Source organism: Phacochoerus africanus, chromosome 15, assembly GCF_016906955.1.
Source record: "Phacochoerus africanus isolate WHEZ1 chromosome 15, ROS_Pafr_v1, whole genome shotgun sequence".
NCBI classification, from domain to species: Eukaryota; Metazoa; Chordata; class Mammalia; order Artiodactyla; family Suidae; genus Phacochoerus; species Phacochoerus africanus.
Window position 1 is genome coordinate 27,446,517 of NC_062558.1, and position 27,119 is coordinate 27,473,635.

Here is a 27,119-nt window from a genome sequence, read left to right on the forward strand (position 1 = left end):
GCCCCACCTTGGTAAAACCCTTTCAGCACTTTGAGAAGATGAAAGAAATCAGAACAGCACCCTCTGAGCACTCCCTCAACATGCCCTTTCATTTCACCAGTTACACCACAGCAGCAGAACAAATATTATGGGCTTGTGTAAAGTTCTATAACAAATCCAATAAGTGACAGGAGGCTTCTATCCCCGGCTGTCCTCATTTTCTTCTAATATGTTTCTCCCCCAAATTCTTTGTGCTGTGACTCCACTAAAGTAAAAAGCTTTAGGAAGCTGGAATTCACTGGGAGCCACCCTCTACTTACAGCACAGAAATTGCTGGCTCTGGCGCTCTCCACTGTCAGCTTAATCTGAACATAAATACAGGTACTGGCAGCAGCAGCCACTAAAGTAAAACTGTCAAACTGTCAAAACAAACTTGGAAACCCTGTCTGAGAAATGTGTTCACTTTCCTCTCTTTACAGCTCCTCTCCTCCTTCAGCTCAACCCAAAGGAGTGCAGGAGTCGAGTGCCCCCCTTTCTTCTTGAAAGGAGTGGGGACAACCCGCTTTCTGCCACAGTCTTTTCTAGGATCAAAACCTAGATGGACAGGGCATTTGCTTCCATCAAAAAAAAAAAAAAAAAGAAAAAAGAAAAAAAAGAAAATCATCAAAAACACGAGACCTATGTTGTCTTAATGTGGATGCTTACTGGCGGTGAAAACTAATGCCTGAAATACGTGAAAAACTTAAACATGATAACCTATCTCCAAATTGCATCACCTTTAATCCAGAAGCTATGAATGGGAACTAACTACCTTGCCTTTCCTGTTGCTCTGGTGAGGCTTCCAAGGGTCTAGGATGGAAATGGTGTCATTAAGGCCTGTCTTCTGGGAAAAGAGCACAAGGATATACATGGAGTAACAGGAAATAAGGAGGTATAGTTGTTGTTTCTTCAATTTAATTTTTTTTTTTTGCTTTTTCTTTTAGGGTCGCACCCATGGCATATGGAGGTTCCCAGGCTAGGGGTCGAATGGGAGCTACAGTTGCTGGCCTACATCACAGCCACAGCAACGCCAGATCTGAGTCAGATCTGTGACCTACACCACAGCTCACCGTAACACCGGATCTTTAACCCACTGAGCAAGGCCAGGAATAGAACTTGCAACCTCATGGTTTCTAGTCAGATTTGCTTCTGCTGAGCCGTCAAGGGAACTCCTAATTTTTTTTTTTTTTTTAATATTCCACCACTTTCCAAGCTCCCATTTAACCTGAGGTCACATTCTGTATAATGAACAACAATCAAAAATCATTCTTAGAATTCCCGCTGTGGCTCAATGAGATTGGTGGCGTCTCTGGAGTGCTTGGATGAAGGTTCGATCCCTGGCCCGGCACAATGGGTTAAGGATCCCATGTTACGGCAGCGGAGGCTGGAATCTGATCCCTGGGCCGGGAATTCCATACGCCACGGGGCAGCCAAAAAAAAAGAGTGTGGGGGGGAAATGTTTGCAAAAAGAAATAATTCTCTACCCTCTGCAGAAGTAGGAGGTACCAACAACATTTGCAAAGACAGCAGCGAGACAGAATGCACACCACAATAATAGGAAAGACGGCATACACATGCTGTTACATCCCAGTGAGAGACAGTGACTTCCATAAAGTAGGTAATTGTTAAATACTTTATGAATGAATGAATAAGTACATGAATAAACAAAATGTCGTTCCAAACTTACTTCTATTGTCCTTCCAGGTTTATTGAGATATAATTAACATATGACACCGTTTAAGTTTAAGGTGTATGGCATAGTGATCTGACTTACGTCATGGAGGGATTATCACACTAAGTTCAAGGAACATCCACCTCTGGTAGATATAAAATTAAAGAACTAGAAAAAAATGTTTTTTCCTTGTAATGAGAACTCTAAGGATTTATTCTCAGCAACTTTCATCTATAACGTAGAACAGCATTGATTATACTTATCAGGTTGTACATTATATCCCTAGTACTTATTTATCTTATAACTGGAAATTTGTGCCTTTGGTTGCCTCATCCAGGTCCCCTTCTTCTCCACCGTCGCCTCTGGTGACCACAAATCTGATCTCTTTTTCCAGGGGTTTGTTTGTTTTTGAAGCACAGTTGACCTTTGACACACTGTTAGTTCCTGTTACATGACAGAGTGATTTGATATTTCCATACATTTCAGAATGATCACCATGATGTCTACTTGCCATCTGAAAACATACACAGATATTACATAATTACTGTCTGGCCAAACTTATTTTTTTTTCTCTTTCTTTGGTACATTTTATGTATGCACTGCATTTCCTGTTAGCACAAGCTTGTCTGTGTGCATTCCATAATTACCAAAATCACAATTTACTTGAGTTGTGACGAGTCATGCAAGAGTTCATACCCTCCAAAACCTTCTGTTTTGACCTAAATATTTCATATTCCTTGATATTATTTTAAAATACTGATTCTGCTCATTATATATTAAAAGGTCTTTCCTAAAGTGTAGGGAATCCCTCCTGCGTGGTGTCCAGTGTGATCTTGGGCGCCACCTACCCTCCCCCACCCAGGCAGAACATTAGAATTGAGAATCACATAGTGAAAAATTGTATTCCCTTTTCAATTCTGTTTCCATTACAACAAGAGGAGAAAATCATTTTGAAGGCAGAAATCGTTAGCAGCTCTAACATTTGCTAATACTCGTTTTTAACCTAGAGAGACCTGGCCTTACGCCCAGAGCCTTTGCGAGAAGCAGAAGCTAACTAGAAACGTCTGTGTTTGTAGCAGTTACATTTTGTATCACTGCAGTTATCAAAGTCCCAACCAACAGACCCCGTGATATCAAGAGGTTTTTTTCTTCCGCTGAGCGGCAGTCTTGGCGGGGGCGGGGTAGGGGGAGCGGCTAGGAGGCAACTCAAGGGTTTTTCAGCTCCTGGAAGGTATTAGATCTTGCATTGTGTCTTGGCTTTTCTGTTGGCCCTTCCTGAGAGGCAGCAAAATGGGTAGCTAAACATCAAACTCTCAGGCATCAGGAAAGGCTTTCTCCTTTCCACTGGTGTACCTGAGCTTCTCCCCCAACCTCTGAGCCCCTTGTATCTCAGGGCCAGGAGGGCATCACACACCCAGCCGTGGTCCAATCACCGACAAAGAGGGTGGAGTCACCATGGCTTAGCGCAACCATGATTGGCCCAGGAGATCAGGGTAGGGGCGGGGACCCCATTCCAGCAGTACCCAGGGATGAATGAAGGCCGCTTGGTGTTTAGCTAGCTAGCTGCTCATTGTCTTGTCTCTAGCATGATTGCTCCGAATCCATTCCTCTGAGGGCAGAGAACCTCTGCTGTTCTCGCAGGTTTCCTGGGCACTGGATTATAGATCTGATTTTTTTTTTTCTTTTCCCCCCTGTGGCATGCAGAAGTTCCCGGACCAGGGATGGAACCAGCGCCACAGCAGTGACAACACCAGATTCTTAAGCCCCTGCGCCGCCAGGGAATTCCCTGAGGCTGTGTCGGAACCATGTAACCAAAGTAAAACCATTCTCCAAGACAAAACATGGGCTCATCCCTGCCTCAGGCTGGACACAGGCTAAGATAGACAACTTCCCATTACCATTTTACTGATCTTGAGCCTAAGATTTCACATGAAAGAGAAGTTTTTCAGGAAAAATTGACTGGAGCCAGGTAGGTTTGAGTGGGACTGAGGGCAGGTTTCTCTCTTTACAGGGTCTCACATCTCTTTTTTCAAAGAAAACTGCAGAAGTTCAGCCAAACCTCTTCAGTGCTGACTGAGGGGAATTTAAGACTGTTAATGTTTGAATTGTGAAATTTTGAAAAGAAATGTGACTTAGCTGTCAAATACAGTAGCTAAAATAACTCAAAGAGGGCTGATCAACACTGGAAAACAGTAAATAATGAATGATGATATGAATAATGATAAAGAATTCTCATTATCCTTTTGGGTCAATATAAATGGGGGTCTATTTCTGTCTTTCCTTGCCTGATTATTTTCCCTTAGATGTTGTAATATTCCCATTCTTTACTCCTGTTTGTACTATTAATTTGGATTTGCTTACCCAACGTTTTGTTAATGAACTTATGACTGTTAATTTTCATGAGTTTTTTTTATCAGAGATACTTCGTAGGCTAGGATCCTGAGCAACAAATAGGTGATTATATTTTAAGAGAAACGTGGCCAGCTTGCAGACTACCAGTACCAAGCTTGAACTATGCCCCAAGCTTTAGGCCAAGACCTTTGGTCATGATAACAATTATGAGGCTAGACATATTATGACCCCACTTCACAGATGGGACCTGAAAGGGCATCAGTAGGGACTTGAGGAAAGCTTTTTCTCTTTTACTTAAGGAGAAAGAAAAGAAGTAAAACTTGTCATCTTCCTGTCTTTGAATGTAAACAAGGGTATGATTGATGCCAGGAGCTCTAGCAGCCATCTTGTGACTATGAGGAGACAAAACTAAGGCTCAACCAATATGCAGTAGGTTTAGTAGAAAGAGAGAGGGAACCTGGATTCTTGGAGACCTGGGAGAACTGCTAGACCAAACCTGAAACTGCCCAGTTTTAAGCTTTTTGGTGTGGTGTGTTAAATGATAATCTTTTTCGCTTAAAACCGTCTGTTATTTTTATAAGACAACATCAGAGGATTCACAAAAGAGCTGTAAAATTCCAAAATCTTTAAGGTGAATGAATAGGATAGTCAAGAGTTGGGTGCAACATTTCCTGAGACCCTAAAAATGCAAAATGTAAAACTGCCTATGCACGTTTAGCATGAAATTGACTCTAGCGCTTTAGTCTTGTCTTTCTCAAAGCAATTTGCAAATGCGATCCCTTTGAGTTTTTGTGGGTGCTGCTGTGTGTTCTCATGACACACGTGAACATGGACATGTACCTCGGATGCTCTTATTCACAGTTCAGAACTCTGACCTGAATGTGTGGAGAGGATAGCTTCCATGAAGCAAGACTGCCAGATACAGACAAAATCACGGGTGTGTGGAACTGAATAGGTTCAGAAATCTTGTTCACTTCTTTCCCTCCCGTGTGGCAAGTGCAATCCCTCTGTAGCACCAACCGCTAGAAATTCGCGTAGAAAATATACACATGGGCACAAATAAATGGGACAATATCCATGTTCAAATTTCAGAAGAGTTAATACTGTTAAAGTGTCCTTACTACCCCAAATCATGTATGGATTCAGTGCAATCCCTACCAATGGTGTTTTTCACAAAAATAGTAAAACCAATCTTGCAATTTGTACGGGACCACAAAAGAACCCAAACAGCCAAAGCAATACTGAGAAAAAATATAGCCAGAGGTACTGTACTTCCTGATTTCAAACTATGTTACAAAGCTATAGAAATCAAAATATGGTACTGGCATAAAAATGGACATATAGGCCAATGGGACAGAATTGAGAGACCAGAAATAAACCCACACTTTGAGCCAATAATACTCATCAGGGAAAGGCTGGTCTCTTCAGCAAATGATGTTGGGAAAACTGATATTCACATGCAAAAGAATGAAACTGGACCCCTCTCTTACACCATTCACAAACGTTAACTCAGTATAGATTAAGGACTTAATTGTAAGACCTGACACTGTAAAACTCCTATAATTCAACATAGATGAAAACCTCCTTGACAATAGCCTTGGCAAGTGGTTTTTAGTATGGCACTAAAAGCAACAAAAGCAAAAAGAGAAGTTCCTCTGGTGGCTCAGCAGAAACAAATCCAACTAGGATCTATGAAGATGTGGGTTTGATCCCTGGCCTTGCTCAGTGGGTCAGGGATCTGGCATTGCCATGAGCTTTGGGGTGGTTCACAGACATGGCTCAGATCTAGCCTTGCTGTGGCTATGGTGCAGGCTGGCAGCTGCAGCTCCGAATCAACCCGTAGCCTGGGAACCTCTATATGTAGCAGGTATGGCTCTAAAAAGACAAAAAAATTAAAAGTAAAAAATAAAAAATAAAAAGGCTCAACTCATAGAAACAGAGTGGATTGATGATTGCCAGGGGTTGGGGCATGGAGGAGAGGAGGTGATGTTAATCAAAGACTACAAATTTCCAGCTAAATTCATAGGAATCTAAGGTGCAGCCTGATGACTCTCATTAACAATGTTGTATTATATCCTTGAAAATTTCTACAAGCGTATTTCTTAAATGTTCTCATCATCACAACAACAAAATGGTAATTACATGACATAAAGGATGTGTTACTTTATTATGGTAATCATGTCACAATATAAATATGTATCAAATCATATTGTCCTCCTTAAACTTACACAATGTTATTTGAAAATTCTGTCTCAATAAAGTTGGAAAAAGAAAAGAGAAAATATACATATGAAGCTTCCTTTTGTCTGCCTGGTAAATGAACCCATAAAAAAGCCCAATCCCCCTTAGTTTACTAGAAACATATATATATATATATATATTTTTTGGTCTTTTTATGGCCACACCTGTGGCATATGGCAGTTCCCAGGCTAGGGGTCGAATTGGAGCTACAGCTGCCTGCCTATACCACAGCCACAGCAACGTGGGATCTGAACTGCATCTGTGACCTATGCCACAGTTCACGGAAACACTGGATCCCTGACCCACTGAGCAAGGCCAGGGATGGAACCTTCATCCTTATAGATAGTGGTCGGGTTCATTTCTGCTGCGCCACAATGGGAACTCCCTCCAACATAATTTTTTAAGGTCCAGAAATCACGCTTTCTCAGATCCCAGGCTGACATCAATCCTGTCTAGACTTTTTGTGGGGTAGGACCTCCTCTCCATTGGTTGAGTCTCCAACCGCATCCACCGTGGGCCAGCACACCCATCAGAATGTCATCTGTCTTAGTTCCACTGCCTATTAAAAGTACAGATTTCATTAAAAATTGCTCCATGATAGATTGAGAGGACATAATTCAGGGAGATCAAATAATCTGGGTTCGAGATGCCTGTCATGTTCACATCCATGAGCAGGATCAAAATAGCTGGGAAACTAATGCATGGCTGACCCCAGGCCATTTCTCAACTGAATGTCTGGTAGTCACTCCCAGGATGGTCCAGATGTGTGTGTGTTTCCTCCAATGAGGTATTAAGAATGACACTCTTACTTCTTCTTCTGGGTGATGATGAGCCAGCCTACTGCCATCAAGCAATCCACGGCTATTGCAGAAAGCCTGTTGGTTACTGCAAAATGGCTTGAGAATAAACGAAGTAGCTGTGGCACATTATTCAAATAAAACTGTAATCAATTCAGAGCTGTTCCTAATCTGAGACGGCTCATGAAAATGGACCCTCTGGGATCTTCTTCCTCCAGCTTGTGATGTCATGCTAAGTGGACTGCATCTAACCATGCTGATGAGGGGGAACTTTCTTAGATCTGGTCTGTGGTTGGGGGCATCTATTGAAATACCTTAATTCCCCTTTTCCAACCTCGGTATCTCCCTGCCTCTTTGTTGGGGGTGAAGTTGATGGGTGTTGCATGTGCTTTCAGAGCTGCATGGGAAGAGTCTCAACTCAAGGGAGCTGGAGGTTTTCTTGCATTCGCATCCTTGAAGACCATCCCAGCTCTGCCTCCAGCCAAAGCCTCTCATGAATGGCACGGGAGGGAGGCCGAATCATTCACTGCCCTTTTCTCCACAGCCTGACGACCTCATTCTCCACTCAGCATCACTCTGGGGTTAGTGGAATGATCAGCAATGACCCAGGAGTCTGAGAGCCTAGAGTTGTGACCAGGGAATTTTCCATCAACTCATAGGAAGTTTGGGCAAGTGACACCTGCTTGGTGTCCCCACTTATAAAGTAAATGTCAACTCCGATCTGACCTTCCCCAGGGGCTTGAAAAAAGTCACATGAGATGAGTGTTGGAGGCACTTTTCAAAGTGCTAAGTAACTCTGCAATCTGAACTGACACCTCTGACCTCCATCACGTCCTGCTCCTGTGGCCCCTAGGGTTATTTCTACAAAAGGCAAGCGGCAGCCAGTCTCAGCTGTGCTGCAACCTCCCCAGGATGGGGACACCCAAGGACAGGATGGACCAGAGAAGGGAATGCTGACCATGACTCTGACATCGTGATGCTGTGACACCAGATCTCTTCATATTTTCTCCCAATTCCATGAGATGTGATACACTGAACATATATACATATCATGTGACAAAACAACTTTTCCTTCCCTGGCCCCTCTCGAATGTATTAATAAAGGATAATTTTCCCTGCCCCTGCATGAAAAGTCTAGCAGACCACATGGCTGCTACGCTCTCTGGTATGAAATAGACCAAACTTTGGTTAATTTCTGCCCTGACCATTGCTTCTACTCATAATTAAGACTTCAAGGGAAGATGGAGCAGATTCATTGCAGCTTATTTTCCCTAAAGATTTCGACTAAAACCTGGACAAAAATACAAACGATGAAACAAAACCAGGGATTTCCCGTTGTGGCACAGCAGAAACAAATCTGACTAGTATCCATGAGGACGAGGGTTCAATCCCTGGCCTCTCTCGGTGGGTTAAGGATCCCACATTGCTGTAAGCTGTGGTGTAAGTCGCAGATGTGGCTCAGATCTGGTGTTGCTGTGGCTGTGGTGTAGCCTGGCAGCTACTGCTCCCATTTGACCCCTAGCCTGGGAACTTTAATACTCCGCGGGCACAGCCTTGAAAAAAAAGCAAAACAGTGACAAGAAAAAAATCACTAGAGAGCTCTGGAGTGTGACTAATATCTTCCCCATTCATCCTGGCACTGCCAGAGCCCTACTAGCCACTTGCCTGGGAGTCCTGAGCCTTATCCTGGACATCTGGGAAACACCTGTAGTTCCTGGGCTCTCCTAGCCCCTGGCAGGATGGGTGGAACACTTCCTGGCAGTGACCTGGGGCTGGTAGGTAGTGACCGAAGGGGCAGATGGCGAAACTAGAAGCACGAGGCAGTTCAGTTCTGATGGATTAAAACCTTTCCAAAGGAAAACAGGAGATGGGAAGAACATGGGGAGACAAATACACCTCTTTCCACTAACTTGTGGACTGCGCCAAGCCTTGGTTTCTCCTAGCAGCCCCTCCAGGAAGTCCTGCATGTCGAATGGAGCACAGCTGAGCAGCCTGTGTCCCTTTCGCTGCTCTTGTGGTTGCTATGAAATAGGACTGGGCATGTAGCAGACATGACACAGCCCTTGGCACTCAGGCCAGGACCAGGGTGATGAATGAGGCTAGTCTCAGGCTCAAATTTTAAGGAAGCACTAAAAACTCAGTCATCTAAATAACATTTTGGGAGGACATTTTTTCATACATCTGTGGCATATGGAAGTTTCCAGGCTAGGGGTCAAATCAGAACCGCAGCTGCTGGCCTGCACCACAGCCACAGCAACTGCAGATTGGAGCCGCATCTGCAACCTACACGTCAGCTCTCGGCAACGCCAGAGCCTTAACCCACTGAGCAAGGCCAGCAATCAAGCCCGCATCCTCAGAGAGACAGCGTCAGGCTTTTAACCAGCTGAGCCATAACAAGAACTCCTAAATAATATTTTAATGCATCTTTTTTTTGGTCTTTTTAGGGCCACACCCATGGCATATGGAAGTTCCCAGGCTAAGGGTTGAATTGGACCTGTAGCTGCCAGCCTACGTCACAGCCACAGCAATGGGGGATCCGAGCTGCATCTACAACCTACACCACAGCTCGTGGCAACACTGGATCCTTAACCCACTGAGCGAGGCCAGGGACCAAACCTGCGTCCTCATGGATATTATTCAGGTTCATTAACCATTGAGCCAAGACGGGAATGCCAATGAAATATTTGTAAACCAAGATTAATCTAAAATATCCTTGATGGACAAAGGGTCAACATTTTAAATAAGAGCAGACTGTGAACACAAACTTGCACCATTCTGCCCTCCTCACCTCACCCTGACTCTGTTTGTCTCATGCACACCCCCAAACACACAACGCCTTGGTTGAGCTGACATATGTAGGACACACACACACACACACACACACACACACAGGCACGTAATGCATGCACACAGGCACATGCACATGTACACTTCTCCATGAGTCAAATTCTGCTCAAGAAGAGGAATGTAAACTTTCCATTATAGCAAGTAATGGTTTTGCACAGCTAATCAACCTGAATACTAACTATTCCATTATCAGGTCATAATTAGACCTGGCTGTTGATACAATTAGCTAGGTCTAGAATCTGACACTGAGCTCTGGAAAGCCATTTTCAACTTTTGGCATTCTACTTGGCAGTACTGAGAAAGCTAATAGAGCTGGAAGACTTCTGAGTTGGCCTAAGACATCCCATCTGGGGGAGCTACAGATACCAAAGGAAATTTTACTTTCTATCAAACCCTAAATAATTACAGGGTGTCATCACATTCTGATCAGTATCAGCCTGACAAAATGAAACAGTATATTGGTTCCCTGAACAAAGGAAAACCTTGTCATTTAAATACAGGGTGTTATTTACAATACATTTAAACTGATGAATGTAAATACATTAATATTTACATAGTAAATACACTGTATAGTTATAAATCTGATGTATCATTCAACATATATTTACATGTAAAATGAATGTATCAGCACTGATTCTGCGTGATGATATGCTGTTACTATATTTGCTTTAAATAGTAGATCATATTTTTAAGTTATTTAAATCATAAGACAAAATGTCTTTATTTATGAAAGTATGGTTTCCAGTGTTCTTAATAATATCTTTTGGTAGCTCCAGGTTTCATCTACTTGAAGAACTTTAAAAAAAAATGTTATGGCCACAACTGTGGCATATGGAAGTTCCCAGGCCAAGGACTGAAATGAAACCACAGCTGCAACCCTATGCCACAGCTATAGCAATGCCAGATTCTTTAACTCACTGTGCTGGGCTGGGAATCAAACCAGCACCACAGAGCCATAGCAGTTACAATGCCAAATCCTTAACCCACTGAGCTACCAGGAAACTTCCTCCCATGATTTTTTTTTTTTTTTGCCTTTTTAGGGCCGCACCCTTGGCATATGGAAGTTTCCAGGCTAGGGGTCGAATCAGAGTGGTAGATGCCAGCCTATGCAACAGTCACAGCAATGCCAGATCTGAGCAGCGCCTGTGACCTACACTACAGCTCACAGCAATGCTGGATCGTTAAGCCACTGAGGGGCCGGGGTCAAACCAGCGTCTTCAGGGATACTAGTCAGGTTCGTTTCCACTGAACCACTACGGGAACTCCCTCATGATGTATTTTTAATCATGGTGTTACTCTTAATAGCTTTTCTGCTGACAAGTCAGTCAAATTATCAAAAACCACTTCAGGAGGTCCCAAGTCTGTTCCAGTGACATCGGAAGGCCAGATAGAACTTGAATGGAAATAACAATAATACCTTACTCAAATGCTATATTATTTCTCTTGGTAGCAGTCTCCAAATATTCTTGACTGCCAGTGACCTTAGTGAAAAACAAAGATTGTATAGCGTTCCTAACGTCATGGTTATGATCACAATTTAGTTGTGTCCACCCTTTCCTACCAAGCGTCTTCATAAGAAGATAATTCCTGGCATCCTGGGCTTATGTGGCAATGTGGGGTTACTCCTGCCCTATTCATTGTAAGCAGACGTTATGAATGGTGTAAGGTGGGGAGGAGGGTATGTGGTGGAGAGATGCCATTGACAATTGTTCCTGCACCTACATCAGTGCCAGCATCATCCCGTCTACTGTGGTTTGCTAACCCTACACCATTTCCTCACTCCTATAACTTCATCTCCTACCGCTTTCCCCTGCGGTACAGCACCCGATCTCTCACTGTGAACACAGCAGCCATGCTCCCTACCTAAGACTTTTGCAGTTTTTCTTCCCTCTCTCCAGAGCACACCTTTCCTCCAGATACTACTTGGCTTAATCTCGTCTCTTGTTGGAGGCCCGTGCCCAACTGTCACCTCATCAATAAGCCTTTGCTAATCATTCCATTTTCCATTACTGTCTCTCACTACTGGGCACTCAGTACACCTTCCCTTCCTTTCTATTTCTCCAAAGACCTTGACCCCACCTGACCTGATGCATGTACTTTTTAAGTTTTCATTGTTTTCCTTTCCCTCACACACATGCACACACATAACTACACAAACTCTGTGAGAGAAGGGTCTTGGTTTAATTGTTGAACATCATGTCCCGATTCCTGGAAAAATGACTGTCACGTGGTAGGTACTCAATACAGATTTGTTGTAAAGAAGGAAAACATTGATGAATGAATATCTAATATACAAACTCAACACCCCCCCCCAATGAATGACTTGGCCTCCCTTTCTCTCTCAATGCTGCTTCCAGAGAAGACAGTAGGGGCATTTTATACTTTTCTTTGAATATCTGTAACCTTTTCTAAGAGCCCTTTTCCCCTAAAAAGTGGCCTGAAACTAAAGGGATTGCAGCCTCTGTGAGAAGCTAGAAGTTTGGGGATTGCTGTCGGAATTGATTCTCTAAAAGCAATCTCAGAAGAGAGGTTTCTATTTTGCCTTCCATCTTCTATCAGCTTGTAGTGTCTTGACCCACATTATAAAGACTATCCTCCTGAGGCTGGTTCAGGGACTCTCACTCCGATGCTCAAACAAAGCAAGTTGCTTGTGAGATGTGCCCTGGGCTATCTTTTGGGCAGACACAGTAACCTATGGGGGTCGTAATCCTGCCAAATTATGACTAGGTTGGGAGTATGAATAAAACCACCTTGAATGCATTTTGCAATTTTATTTTATTTTATTTTCTGCTTTAGGAAGAGAAATCAGTGTATTAGAAGAGGAATAGGAGTTCCCATCATGGTTCAGCGGGTTAGGAACCCAGAATCGTCTTCATAAGAATGCAGGTCTGATCCCTGGCCTCCTCAGTGGGTTAAGGATCTGGCATTGCTGTGAGCTATTACGTAGCTCACAGATGTGGCTTGGATCTGGCATTGCTGTGGTTGTGGCCTTGGCCTGCAGCTGTATCTCTAACTTGACCCCTAGCCTGGGAACTTCCATATGCCACAGGTACTGCCATAAAAAGAAAAGAAGGGGGGGGGAACAAATGTGTATGTATCATCTCTACTTATCAATAAATTAATATATCTATAGCTATAGATACAGAAACAGATGATATATAGAGAAACATGGATGATACAGATATAGTTGATACATGGAGATGTAGATTTTATTGGGTTATTATTGGGTTATCTTTGGGTCTTTCAACATTTGATTTCATCAGCTTATTCCATAAAAAGAACAATTTATTAATAAAGAATATTTATTTTGGAGTCCCCTGGTGGTGCAGCACATTAAGGATCTGGCATTGTCACTGATGTGGCTTGGATTTGATCCCTGGCCCAGGAACTTCCATATGCCACAGGAAGAGTCAAAAAAAATTTGTTTTAAGTGCAGCTCTATCTATTTTCTGATCTTAGCAAGCAATGATGCTTACAATCCAAATATATTCACTCATTGGGAGCCATGAGATATATATGTGTGTTAATACATAATAATAAATACAGTATAAGAATATTTATGTGTTTGCAAAAATACAGGTTATATAAGTAGCATATGTGATTGAGTATAACTATATGTTGATATATAATCTATGTTATATAAATGTATTAACTGTTATATTTTATTTTAAAATTAAATATAACAAGTTTATGTCAGCAAGTGTCACATGGTGAGGAAAAGCATAAAGCCAGGTACCAGAATCATGTGATCAGTAGCGGCTGATGATGCTCCCTGGGAAGGTCTTCTCATGAAACTTACGAAATTCATGGCATTGGAGTTGAGAAATAAGCACAACATGGCCTCAACTATGCAGAGATCAGAAAGTTTGCACTAGGCAAACAAAACAGCAAATGAAAAGATTCTAAGCTGATAGTGATCTGTGCATGTTTTGAGACAAAGCCCAAAGACCAAAGCTGATAAAGGGTCAGTGTAGCTAAAACATAGTAAGAGGGCAATCATACTAGGTGAGATTTCTGTCTTGCTTCAGGGCGATTGCCTTGGAGGTCACTATTGCTGTATTTCAAATTCTGTGAAAACCTTAAGTTACAGAGTCAGCCTGAAGCCTGTCCTTTCAAAGCAGGCTTTTATTTAAAGATGCTCCTTTTCTAAGGCCCTTTTCTGTGTTTCAGCATATTCCCTATAATACAAACACAAATCCCTGCAATTTATATCTTTGCATAACTTTCCACCATCCATTTAAAATACCACTCTTGGGGGTTCCCTGGTGGTGCAGTGGGTTAAGGATACAGCATTGTCACTGTAGCAGCTTGGGTCCCTGCTGTGTCTCGGGTTCGATCCCTGGTGTGGGAATTGCCACATGCTGTGAACGTGGCCAAAAAAATTTTTTAAATACCACTCTTGTGGAAAAGATGATATGCATTACATTATAAAGGGCTGGTTTTATTTATTTATTTATTTATATATGCAGACAATATGGTTTTATTGTGGGAACTCAGAATATCCATAATAAGTCATTGACTCTTTTTTAAAAGTTTTTTATTATAGTTGATTTACAATGTTCTATCAGTTTCAGCTGTACAGCAAAGTGACCCAGTAGTACATTTATATACATTCTTTTTCTCACATTGTCCTCCATCACAAGTGATTAGATATAGTTCCCTGTGCTATACAGCAGGATCTCATTGCTTATCCACTCCAAATGCAACAGTTTGCATCTACTAACGGTTTACAGTACTACTACTACTAGTGGGAGTCCCTCCCACTCTCTCCCCAACCCCCTGGCAACCACAAATCTGTTCTCCATGCCCATGAGTTTGTTTCTTTTCTGCAGACAGGTTCATTTGTACCATATATTAGATTCCAGATATAAGTGATATCACATGGTATTTGTCTTTCTCCTTCTGACTTACTTCACTTAGTATGAGAGTCTCTAGTTCCACCCATGTTGCTGCAAATGGCATTATTTTGTTCTTTTTTATGGCTGAGAAGTATTCCATGGTGTATATGTACCACATCCTCTTCATTCATTCATTTATCCTTGGACATTTAGGTTGTTTCCAAGTCTTGGCTATTGTGAATAGTTCTCCTATGAACGTAGGGGTGCATGTATCTTTTTCAATGAATGTTTTGTCTGGATATATGCCCAGGAGTGGGATTCCTAAGTCATATGGTAGTTCTATATTTAGTTTTCTGAGCAACTTCCCAAACTGTTTTGTATAGTGGTTGTACCAATTTACATTCCCGCCAACAGTGTAGGAGGGTTACCTTTTCTCCACACCCTCTCCAGGATTTGTTATTTGTTGACTTGTTAATGATGGCCATTCTAACTGGGATGAGGTGGTACCTCATTGTAGTTTTGATTTGCATTTCTCTAATAATTAGTGATGTTGAGCATTTTTTCACATGCATGTTGCCCATCCATATGTCTTCTTTGGAGAAATGTCTATTTAGGTCTTCTGAGGACTGGTTTTATAGACAAAGGTCTGCTTTGTTTAAGAATCATTTGTGCTATATCTACAGAGAAGAAAGAGTAGAATTATAATGTGGGTGATTAAAAACATTGTCTCAATTCCGTGTAGACTCTAGATAGAATTATCCACATGTATTTGCTGTTTTTGGAACAAGGAATACTTCTCTGAAAAACACAGTCTTTCCTGGAATTCTAACATCCGTCACCAAAAAAAAAAAAAAAAAGGAAAAGAAGTCTTTCACATTTCTGTGAATTTCTAAAGATACTGTTCATTCCCCAAAAAGAAAAATGTTCAAAATTTGCCTTGTCTCCAATGGCATGTAATTCTGAATTTAAACTCTGATGCTTTCCTCTGACCACTGCCTCTCCGTCCATCTATGTTTGGATAGATTTCTAAAAGCAGCATCTCTGGGAGTTCCTGCTGTGGTGCAATGGGATCAGTGGTGTCTCTGAAGCAGGATGCGGGTTTGATATCCAGCCTGGCACAGTGGGTTAAAGATCTGGCATTGCTGCAGTTGTGGTGTAGGTTGCAACTGCAACTTTGATCTGATCCCTGGCCAGGGAACTCCATGTGCTTCAGGGTGGCAAAAAAGAAAAAAACCAAAAGCCTCAGTTTAAAAGCAGCATCTTGGAGTTCCCATCGTGGCTCAGTGGAAACGAATCTGACTAGTAACCATGAGGACACAGGTTCATTCCTGGCCTCCCTCAGTGGGTTAAGGATCCAGCGTTGCCACGAGCTGTGGTGTAGCTTACAGACATGGCTCGGATCTGGCATTGCTGTGACTACGGCATAGGCCTGCAACTATAGCTCCCATTTGAGCCCTAGGCCGGGAATCTCAGCCCTGAAAAGAAAAAAGAAAAGAAGAGAAGAGAAAAGAAAAGAATAGAAGAGAAGAGAAGAGATGAGAAGAGAAGAGAAGAAGAAAAGAAAAGAAAAGCAGCATCTCTGGGCCGTGGAATCTGGGCTCACCTGTTCCCACATTTTGGATGGTGTGGTCTTCCTCTATCATCTAGACTACTCACCTGCCCCTTTCAAGACTATTCTTTCAAAAGATGAATATTAGTACCTGCCCCAGCCTTAGGCTAAGTCATTCCATCCAGTGGAAAAGACAGGACACAGCCTGGGGAGAATCAAATCGATTTTCTCAATCAATAATTTGACAGCTCAGACACTCAAAACCTAGATAAATTTAGGAAAAAATGAGCTATGACTCCCAGGGAATCACATGAAAGGGCCATCTTACATTCTTTTTTTCCACTTCAGTTTTGGTATCTCAGGACACAACGCCTGTTTGTTTTAAATTGACTTGTTGGGGGAGAAAAAAAAAAAGGACAGCTACAAATTGGATGCCTAATTAAATTAGCTGGAAACAATTAGAGCAGATCAACATTTAATGACTTTCTGCATGATTTTTATCCATGCTGATTCAAAGACTAGTTAAAAGTCACCCTTATCTCCCACTGATTTTTCATTGGATCTTCAGCCCCGCTGCCTGTTCACGTTGAGCAGATCAAGTTTTAGCGGTAAAAATGGTGACTGTGCTGATGTCTGCATTGCTCTTGACAACTCTCTTATCCACAAAGGCTCCCTCCACACAGCCGTCTTCAGGTAATACAATTACGCCCTTCACAGGGATATCTCCTAGATTAAGCCAGGGGAGCTCCACGTCATCACAGTGATCACTGTAAGTGAAGAGAGGGAAGCAGGAAAGTCAAAGAATGAGATGTGATAACAGAAGCAGATGGTGAGAGTCCAAGAGATCTGAAGATGCTATGCTCCCAGCCTTGAAGACAGAGGAAGAGGTTGTGGGCTAGGGAACGCAGGAAGTCTCTAGAAGACAGAAAATGCAAGGAAACAGACCCAGCCTTGGAAACTTCAGGAGGAATACAGCTCTGTCAATACCTTGATGTTAGCCCAATAACTCCCCTTTTGGACATTTCTGACCTCCAGAACTGTGACAGAATACATCGGTGTTGTTCTAAGCCCTCACAGTTGCAGATATTTGTTATGGCAACAAAAAGAGACTAATACACAGACCCAGTGTCCTGATCACAGATATACACACTACTCAGCCATCTGCAGAATTCTGTCCTCTGCATCACAGTGATTGGTCCAAAGGTGGGCACGTGTTCCAGGAGGAGCCAGTCAGAGTCCTTTCCTGAGACTTTCTATCTGGGGCTGATGGAAAGACCTCTTTCCCTCCCTGAGAGGTGAACCCTTTTCCAGAGAGCCTAGGGTTGCCTGAAGTCATATTTCCTTTAGTTTGGCAAACATCCATCTGCAGCACAGTAACTGAAGCTGATCGGAAGAGGAAGACAGGAAAAAGGATTCTGAAGGCGTCTGAGCCCTGGAAGCCAGTTGTTGGCACACCTGCCCTGTCTGTTCCTAGTGTAGTTACATAAGGTGATTAAACTTTTCTTTTTTTTCCCCTTATGCTCATATGGGCTGGATTTCCTTGAGTTGCAATCAGAGTTCTAACTACTTCAGATGAGTTTTCCTAAACTGTGTTACACTGAATACAAATGGCGACTCTGAGGGAAACCGAGTGTTCCCAGGCCTATTTTAAACATGAAATAAGTCTCAAGATGACATCAGCTTCAGAGTGGGGCATGTGTACTGTGACCGCTCCCTCTTGACTATCCTGAATAAAAGGCAATTTCAGAAAAGGCTGAGTGATATTTTCTATATCTGTCTAGGGAACCATGACCAGAGGCAAATCTGTGGTCAGAGAAACATTAGAACAAGAAACAGGGAGTTCCCGTTGTGGCTCAGTGGTAATGAACCCCTAGGATCCATAAAGATGAGGATTGGATCCCTGGCCTCGCTCAGGGGGTTAGGGATCGGGTGTTGCCATGGCTATGGTGTAGGCCAGCAGCTACAGCTCCGATTTGACCCCTAACCTGGGAACTCACAGGTGCGGCCCTGAAAAGCAAAAACAATAACAGCCCCCCCCCCCCCCGAAAACCAAGAAACAGAAAGAGAGATTTAAAAAACAAACAAAAAACCATTGAGAACTGGGAGCTCATGAATAAGCCTCTGATCTCCCTGGAAAGGTCTGTTCCCAAGAGGCAGGACAATCTGTTGCCAAACAGATTAACTTCATATCTATCTTCGCAACCTTTGATCCAAGGAACTGGAGGAGAGTATTTCAGCTATCTGCCCCAGATCCCCATCTGCAAAATGGGGCTAAGAAAATATTAACCGCCTGAGGTTCTCGTGATGACTTAATATGTTAACAGAAACAGACCACATAGAAAGAGGCCATGGCCAGTTCTTGGCAAAGTCTTAGCCTTGCTTGATCATTAATGGCCCTTACTTCCTGGTCACACACCACCTCCCAAAGGCAGCAGAATTATCTGTAGAGAGGCAGGAAGCCCGTCACCCACAGCCTCCGGAATGGCTTGATCAGAAAACATGCCCCTTCACTCTTTTTCTCTTTATAATCTGAGCAGTTGCCAAGCTGAGGGATGAGCAGAGAGGCTATGAGCAGCAAACTCAGTCTTCTCAGACAGAGCCCTTCAAATAAGGAGCTTGAAGACGTTATTCAAAACCAAACGTTTCTCATTTAATTCACTCCACCGTTGCACAACAGGAGAGCAGATTCTCGGCTTCATCCCTGTTTTATAGGCTCCTGCCTTGAAAATCAGCTACCGGCCCCCAAGGCAGGCTCTCCTCTCTCATTATGACCCCATGCTGAGGACTTCATTGCTGCAAAACATTTGATTTCTTGAGCAGAAAAGGATTTCCAAAACTAAAGCAAAGAAAACACATTTGAGGGTGTTTGGGGAATTTCTTTCTTCATTTATTCCTAATGTGTTTACAATGCATCTCTCTTTTATAGGCTCTCTGATACAATGACTGTGGAAATGCTGTTATAATAAGAGGGAATTTCAGTTGCTTTAAGTTGTTTTATGGCAATATGAGAAATGAAACTTAAAACCACACTCCTGGATCGCAGTAACCCTACCTCCAACCCTGAGGCGATGCCTTGCAGAGAAAGATGGGTTGTAGCAAAGGTGACAGGCTTCCTGGTCAGTTCCCGGGTGAAGGGGATGCGTGAACTTGATGATAATCCGAGTGGAACAGCTGGGAAACCAGCCTGAATCCTGGATTCCACCCACACCTTATTCCTCCATCTCTGGACTCTGCAGCCTCTCTGGGCTCTGCTGTTCTATGGGACCAGGGTTCCGAATGTACGGGTTGGGCTGCATCCTGAAGGCCTCCAAGGCCCTGTTCTTGCCCATCTTCAGGACGGGAGTCACCAACAGAGACATCACTGGCTTAATGGATGGGGGAGCTTACACATTGGAAGCAAGTCCTGGAGGGATACCGACAGTGTGTGGCTGACAGTGGGCAGAACACAATGGCAATCTTTGTTCTTGTATCTCCAGGATATATACAAAGATATGAATATAGTTCCCTGTGCCATACAGTAGGTCCTTGTTGTTTACCTGTTCTATGTACAGTAGGGTGTATCTGTTAATTCCAAACTCCTGCTATATCCCTCCCCTTTGCTAGGATATATATTAAGTGAAACAGACAGAAAAGTATACAAGATGATATATCTTGTATAAGAACCAGGGGTCGGGGATATAATGTATAAATACATTCCTATTTGCTTTAATTTGCATAATAAAACAGAGACAATATATGAATTAATAGATATGTTTCCTTTCAGATGGGAGAGCATAAGATGGGATATATGTATCTTTTCTTTTCTTTTTTTCTTCTTTTCATGGTCAAACCTGTGGCATATGGAAATTCCCTGGATTAGGGGTCGAATCAGAGCTGCAGCTGCAGGTCTACACCACAGCCACGGCAATGCTGAATCCTTAGCCCACCGAGCGAGGCCAGGGATTGAACCGGCATCCTCTCAGACACTACATTGTGTTCTCAACCCTCTAAGCCACAGTGGGAACTCCTCAATATATATATCTTCATTTTGAATCAAAAATTTTAAATTGAGTCTTTAAAAAAATCAAGAACCATTTTTTTTAAACCCTTCCCCTTTTCAGGCTAGATCACATTTTTTTTTAATTTAAATTTAAATTTTTATTTTTGGTGAGGCAAATAAGTGTTTAATGAGAGAGAAGATAAGTGTGGAGAAATCACAGGCAGGCAGGGGGTGGCGGAAGGTGGAGAGGGAGAGAGACAGACAGAAAGAGCAACGCATGCTTTGGAGGTGGTTTAAGTCACTTGTGTGGGCGCAGTCCTTCTGGGCTTCCTCTGGCCAATCATCTTGCTTCGTCTGGCTTTGGCCTGACTCAAGGCCCTCCCCTGAGTGCACATCTTTTAGGCAGGATGGATTCCAGCGCAAGGGTTTCTGGGAAGTTGACAGGATGTGCTATGGTCTGGCGCCCCTCCTTTCCCAGATCACATGCTTAAACACTGCAGCATCAGGGCACAGAGAAAATAGACTCGCCTAGACTCTTTAGGATCAAACCGAATTAAGATAATTCTCTCCTTACTGAAGGTGGATTGTTTGAATCTAATCTCATCTTGAAAGGTTTCATCTCAAGGAGAAAAAATCTGTTCGGTTTAAGTAACAAAAAACATATTCGGAGCTGTTAGTAATAGTCTTTCTGAGGCAAAGCTGCTGAATAATTCCAAGTGCTATGGAAACATAATATCCTGTAATTTGGGTCTTATCTTATCTTTTTCCCCTAGACCCTGAAGTTTTTCTTTTTGCCAGTAACACACACTGACACCCCTCACCTCAAGGGAAAAGAGTTGTACTTTTTCTTTGGGCTGTAGAAGTTTGCTTTTGCCTTCCTATACCTGCAGAAAAAAATGATGCCTTAAAGACACTTCAACTGTCTGAGACAGGCAACAAATAAGTTTACTAAATGAGGCAATGATAGTTCTAATAAAAAAATATTAGCCGGGGGTACAAAATCTATTTTAAATAATTCCTGATACACGTTTCATTTTAGATTCTCACCAAACTTAATTAAACTGCCCAATGAGCATGTACTCTTTTTTTTTTTTTGCCTTGCCTGTAGCATGTGGAAGTTTCCCCAGGGATCAAACCTGTGGCAAGCAGTGACAAGCCCAGATATTTAACCTGCTGAGCCACCAGGGAACTCCATCAGGAAGTATCTTTTGAGAGTTCTTTTGTGGCAGAGCAAGTTGAAGATCCTACGTGGTCACTGCAGTGACTTGGGCTACTGCTGTGGTGTGGATTCAATCCCTGGCTCAGGAAAATTTCCAGGGAAAACCTGGAACCCCAGCATATATTCTTGAGAACCAAACCTGATCCCACTTCTATGTTAAGACAATATATGATCAAATGTATTACTATACAGACAAACATGCATATATATGCCTTTAACAGATGCTTGAATATATAGCCTTTAACATATGACTTCTATATATCAGATAAATACAGACATATTGTAAGTTTAAAAAAAAGTAACTGGAAATCTGTTCAAAATAAAATTCTGGGCACCCATAAGCTTCCATGAGCACAAATGCATAGATATTTGGTAATGTGTCTGCACCAGGAGCTGCCAGTGTGTGCGTCCACAGATTTATCTTGCCCAGTATTACGTTTTGTTTACACTGGGCAGTTCAAAAGTATTTGAGGAAATATTCTTAAATTGGCATCTTTTGCTTAAAAGTTCAACATGTTAGAGTCTCTTGAAAAAAGTAGAATAATTGGAAACTAATAAACGACCCCACATGGTATCATGTGGCTGGAACGGATAATGTTTGTTTTAGCATGAGGGTCAAGGGGCCCTGATGGGGCTTCACCACTGGGTTGTTGTTTATCATCATGTGAGTTTGCTGTGTTCACAACCCCCTCAGGTACAGGGAAGTCCCAGGTAGGGATGTGTGAGAAGGAAAAAAGTTGGGTTAACACAGTGCTTTATAAAGTGACTAATAGATCTCAGTGTAATATGTGAACACAGCAGTAGTCAGGATGGCCAAGCTATCTAAGGTGCTATGTTCAAGTTGCAGTCTCCCCTGGAGGCATGGGACCAAATCCCACTTCTGAAAAAGCTTTCAGAGTCCTCTTGTGGCACAGCAGGTTAAGGATCTGGCGTTGCTCAGGTTGCTGCTGTGGCACGGGTTTGACCCCTGGCCCAGGAACTTCTGCATGCAGTGGGCACGGCCAAATAAAATAAAGCATAAAGCCAAGAAAAATGATCTTCTTGGCCTTACTCCTATAGGCATCCTGCTTTGTGATCTGTGCTTAATTCTTGTTCACCAGGACCTGGGACAGGGGGCCAGGCACAGAGGAAAGTTAACATCTAGGCCTTCTTCTACATCTGTTTGTCATAAAGATGTGGGGAAGAACTGGAGAATAAGGTAGAAAGTTAATGAATTTAATTATGGGAGTAGTTCAAGTACTCGAATCTATGGCCATATAAATTGGCTGAGGTTTCTTAAGATTTTGAAAAAGAAGCAATTTCAGTGACAGTTGACCCTTGAATAACTCCCGGGTGAGGGGCACTGACCCTCTGCCCAGTCCAAAATCAATGTGTAACTTATAGTCAGCCATCCTCATTCTGTTCCTCTGTATTCAAGGTTCTGTATCCAATAAACCATAGATTATGTAGTCTTATAGTATTGACTATTACAAAGAAATCCATGTATAAATGGTCTACACAGGAGTTCCCATCTTGGCTCAGCAGTGACAAACTTGACTAGTACCCATGAGGATGCAGGTTTGATACCTGGCCTTGCTCAGTGGGTTAAGGATCTGGCATTGCTGTGGCTGTGGTATAGGTCACAGACGTGGTTTGGATCCCATGTTGCTGTGGCTATGGTATAGACCAACAGCTGTGGCTCTGATTTGATCCCTAGCCTGGGAACTTCCATATGCCACACATGTGGTTCTAAAAAAAAGAAAAAAAAAAAAAAGAACCACGCAGTTCAAATCCATATTGTTCAAGGGGCAATTGTATAGAGATAAACAACAACTTTGAAGGAATTCTTCCCAAACAAACAATTTGCATTAAGGCAGGAAGAGCCCTATTAGGCAGATTACTGCACAGCCCCAGGGAACAGCAGTTACTAGGTCGGGAGGCTCTGAATTTCTTGAGTGTTTTCATCACAAAAAAAAAAAATGAATACAACAATAATGAGGGTGGGAGGAGATTCTTGGAGGCAATGGGCATGTTTATGCTGCAGATAGTGGCAGTGGTTTCAGTGGGGTATCAATGTCATCTAGGTATACATTCAGTATGTTCAGTGCTTCATATATTAGTCATAGCTCAATAGAGTGGGGTCTTTTTAAAAACCAATTACTTGGAAATTCAGGGCCTCCTAAGAATATTATCAAAGATGTGGTACATATACACAATGGACTACTACTCAGCCATGAAAAAGAATAAAATAATGCCTTTTGCAGCAACATGGATGGATCTAGAGATGATCATACTAAGTGAAATAAGTCAGAAAGAGAAAGACAACAGACATATGAAAAAATGCTCAATATCACTAATTATTAGAGAAATGCAAATCAAAACTACAATGAGGTACCACCTCATCCCAGTTAGAATGGCCACCACTAACAAGTCAGCAAAGAACAAATGCTAGAGAGGGTGTGGAGAAAAGGGAACCCTCCTACACTGTTGGCGGGAATGTAAATTCGTACAACCACTATGCAAAACAGTTTGGAAGTTCCTCAGAAAACTTACATAGAACTACCATATGACCCAGGAATCCCACTCCTGGGCATATATCCAGACAAAACATTCATTGAAAAAGATACATGCACCCCTACGTTCATAGGAGAACTATTCACAATAGCCAAGACTTGGAAACAACCTAAATGTCCAAGGATAGATGAATGAATGAAGAGGATGTGGTACATATACACCATGGAATACTTCTCAGCCATAAAAAAGAACAAAATAATGCCATTTGCAGCAACATGGGTGGAACTAGAGACTCTCATACCAAGTGAAGTAAGTCAGAAGGAGAAAGACAAATACCATGTGATAACACTTATATCTGGAATCTAATATACAGTACAAATGAGCCTGTCTACAGAAAAGGAACAAACTCATGAATATGGAGAACAGATTTGTGGTTGCCAAGGGGTTGGGGAGGGAGTGGGATGGACTGGGAGTTTGGGGTTAGTAGATGCAAACTATTGCATTTGGGGCGGAAAAGCAATGAGATCCTGCTGTACAGCACAGGGAACTATATCTAATCACTTGTGATGGAACATGATGGAGGATAAGATGAGAAAAAGAACGTATGTACATATATGTATGACTGGGTCACTTTGCTGTACAGCAGAAATTGACAGAACTTGTAAATCAACTATAATAAAAATTTTTTTAAAAAGAATACTCTCAAGGCTATCCAAGAGAGAATTCAATTCTCCCCTAGAGGGGGGAAAAAAAAGAATAAATGGTATTAAAGGCCAAGGTCAATGATGCAGCATAGGAGCATGGGGTATGATGTTTTCCTAGATTTGCAGTTACACAGGAAACAATCTACCATCAAATAAAACTTGATCGGTCATTTGAACACCAAAGGATGTTGGGCGGGAGTGACACATTCATGAACCTTCCCTGTCCCCACGAAACAACCCTCCTGACTCTCCCATCCCTCCCTTTGATGGCTGTTATTTAAAAAGAAAGAAGACAAATGGCCAAGCACGTAAATCATGTGGTGCTGAAAAGGTCACACTAACAGAGCTGGTAGCTGCCTTTTAGAGTGGGTTTGAAGGATTTAAAACCTCATTGCTCTGTCCAGGATTGTAAAGAGTAAATGATAACCAGGGTTTCAATAAGAGCTCAAGGCAGAAGACCTGACTATTTTCTTGTTACAATAAAAGCGTGTGATGCTGATACACCTTGGAGCCTAGTTGCCACTTCATCAGGTCCTGTGGGCCTGTAACTGAGCTGGACCCTATGGGGTCTTCCAGGACAGAGCCCTCCCCCATAACCTCTGCTGTAGCTCCTCTCTGAAGTACCCAGATAATAATATCTGTTGCATATTTCCTGAGTTTTTCAGGGGCTAAAAACTCCTACACAACGGGTCACGAACCCTTAGCCCCAGACCTCTGGAGCCTAAGGATCAATAATGACAACCCCTGTGACACCACCTTATACCTCATCATCAGCCACTCAGACTTGTCATGAGCTGATCACACACCCTGTGGCCCCAGTCCCTCACCTGGACTTTAAAAATGCTTTCCTACAACCTAAATGTCCATCAATAGAAAAGTGGATAAAGAAGATGTGGTATACATACTCAATGGACTACTACTCAGCCATAAAAAGAATGAAATAATGCCATTTGCAGCAATATGGATGCAACTACACCTAATCACACTAAGTGAAGTAAATCAGACAGAGAAAGACAAATACCATATCACATCACTTATATCTGGAATCTAAAATAGGGCACAGATGAACCTACCTATCAAATAGAAACAGATTCACAGACCTAGAGAACATATTTGTGGCAGCCAAAGTTGGGGGGGAGGGAGTGGGATGGATGGGAGTTTGGGGTTAGTAAATGTAAACTATTCCGTTTAGAATGAATAAGAAATGAGGTCCTGCTGTACAGCATAGGGAACTCTATCCAGTCTCTTGGGATAGAACACGATGGAAGATAATATAGGAAAAGGAAGGTGTATATATATATATATATATATATATATATATGACTGGGTCACTTTGCTGTATAGCAGAAATTGACACAACATTGTAAATCAACTATACTTAAAAAAAAAAAAAAAAACTTTCCTAAAACCCTTCAGGGATTTCGAGTTTTTAGGGGGCATGAGCCACCATTCTCCTTGCATGGCCTCACAATCAACTCTGACCTTCTGGTTTGTGTGAACTTCACTGGCCTGGGAACATCCATATGCCACAAGTGTGGCTATAAAAAAGAAAAATTAGAAAGAAGAAAGTGAGAAACTCTGTCGGTGATATGCATGCTCTGATCTCTCCATCCCTCTAACCACTGTGGCAGAAGGTGACTTGCCAACGTTTTACATCCCTGACCACACCTGGCCACACACCTGTCATTCAAGCAATACCATCCAATAGTCATCATTTTCGTGTTATCCTTGCATTAATTTCCAACACATATTCAAGTAAGCATGACTATTAGATCATTTTTAAAAAACCAAGTTTGTCCCTTTATCACCCAAAACCATGATGAACCAGTGGCCTATGCACCGTGCTTGAGGAAACAATAATTTAAGTGAGTTGTTCTTGAAAGCGCACCATTTGACACTTCACATGGCGGATCCATCAGTCATTCTGAAGATGCCATTTACTTGAGGATATCTATTTTATGGATGATTAAACAGACGCCCTGGGAATACAGCATCTCCTTAGGAAGCATCAGACGACAGCTCAAACAGATGGTGTGACACACAATTCTTATGCCCTAAGTACCAGTCACTAATGCCCTACGCAGATCATAGATTTTAACAAGACCTCAGCCTGCATAATCCCCTTTTATTCCTTTACAAATGGAATTAGTTATTGATCCCCCCCTTTATCTCAGAGAAGTACAACCCAAAAGCACAGTAATGATTTTTAATACATGGACACCCAGGCCTAATAGCTCCTAGGTATGCTTGTTGGACTAAATCTGCAACACTGCTTGCCATAACCAGGCCAGTTACCCAATTAAATGCCACAGCAGGCAGAGGAGCTGGGCATCTTCAGGGCCCAGAAGAGCCCGCAGAACACATGCGGAGAAAGCTTTCTAAGGAAATGGGTTCTTCACCTGGATTCTGT

The 27,119-nt window shown here is 42.4% G+C and overlaps 1 long non-coding RNA gene across 1 annotated transcript in view; it reads right to left on the bottom strand.

The window, feature by feature from the left end:
• Nucleotides 1–1,725: 1,725 nt before the first annotated feature.
• LOC125116194 (uncharacterized) overlaps nucleotides 1,726–27,119 on the bottom strand; it is a 111,715-nt gene continuing 86,321 nt past the window's right edge. The window contains exon 5 of the long non-coding RNA XR_007132277.1: nucleotides 1,726–2,204. This is a non-coding gene — a long non-coding RNA (uncharacterized LOC125116194). The remainder of the gene's footprint in view (nucleotides 2,205–27,119) is intronic.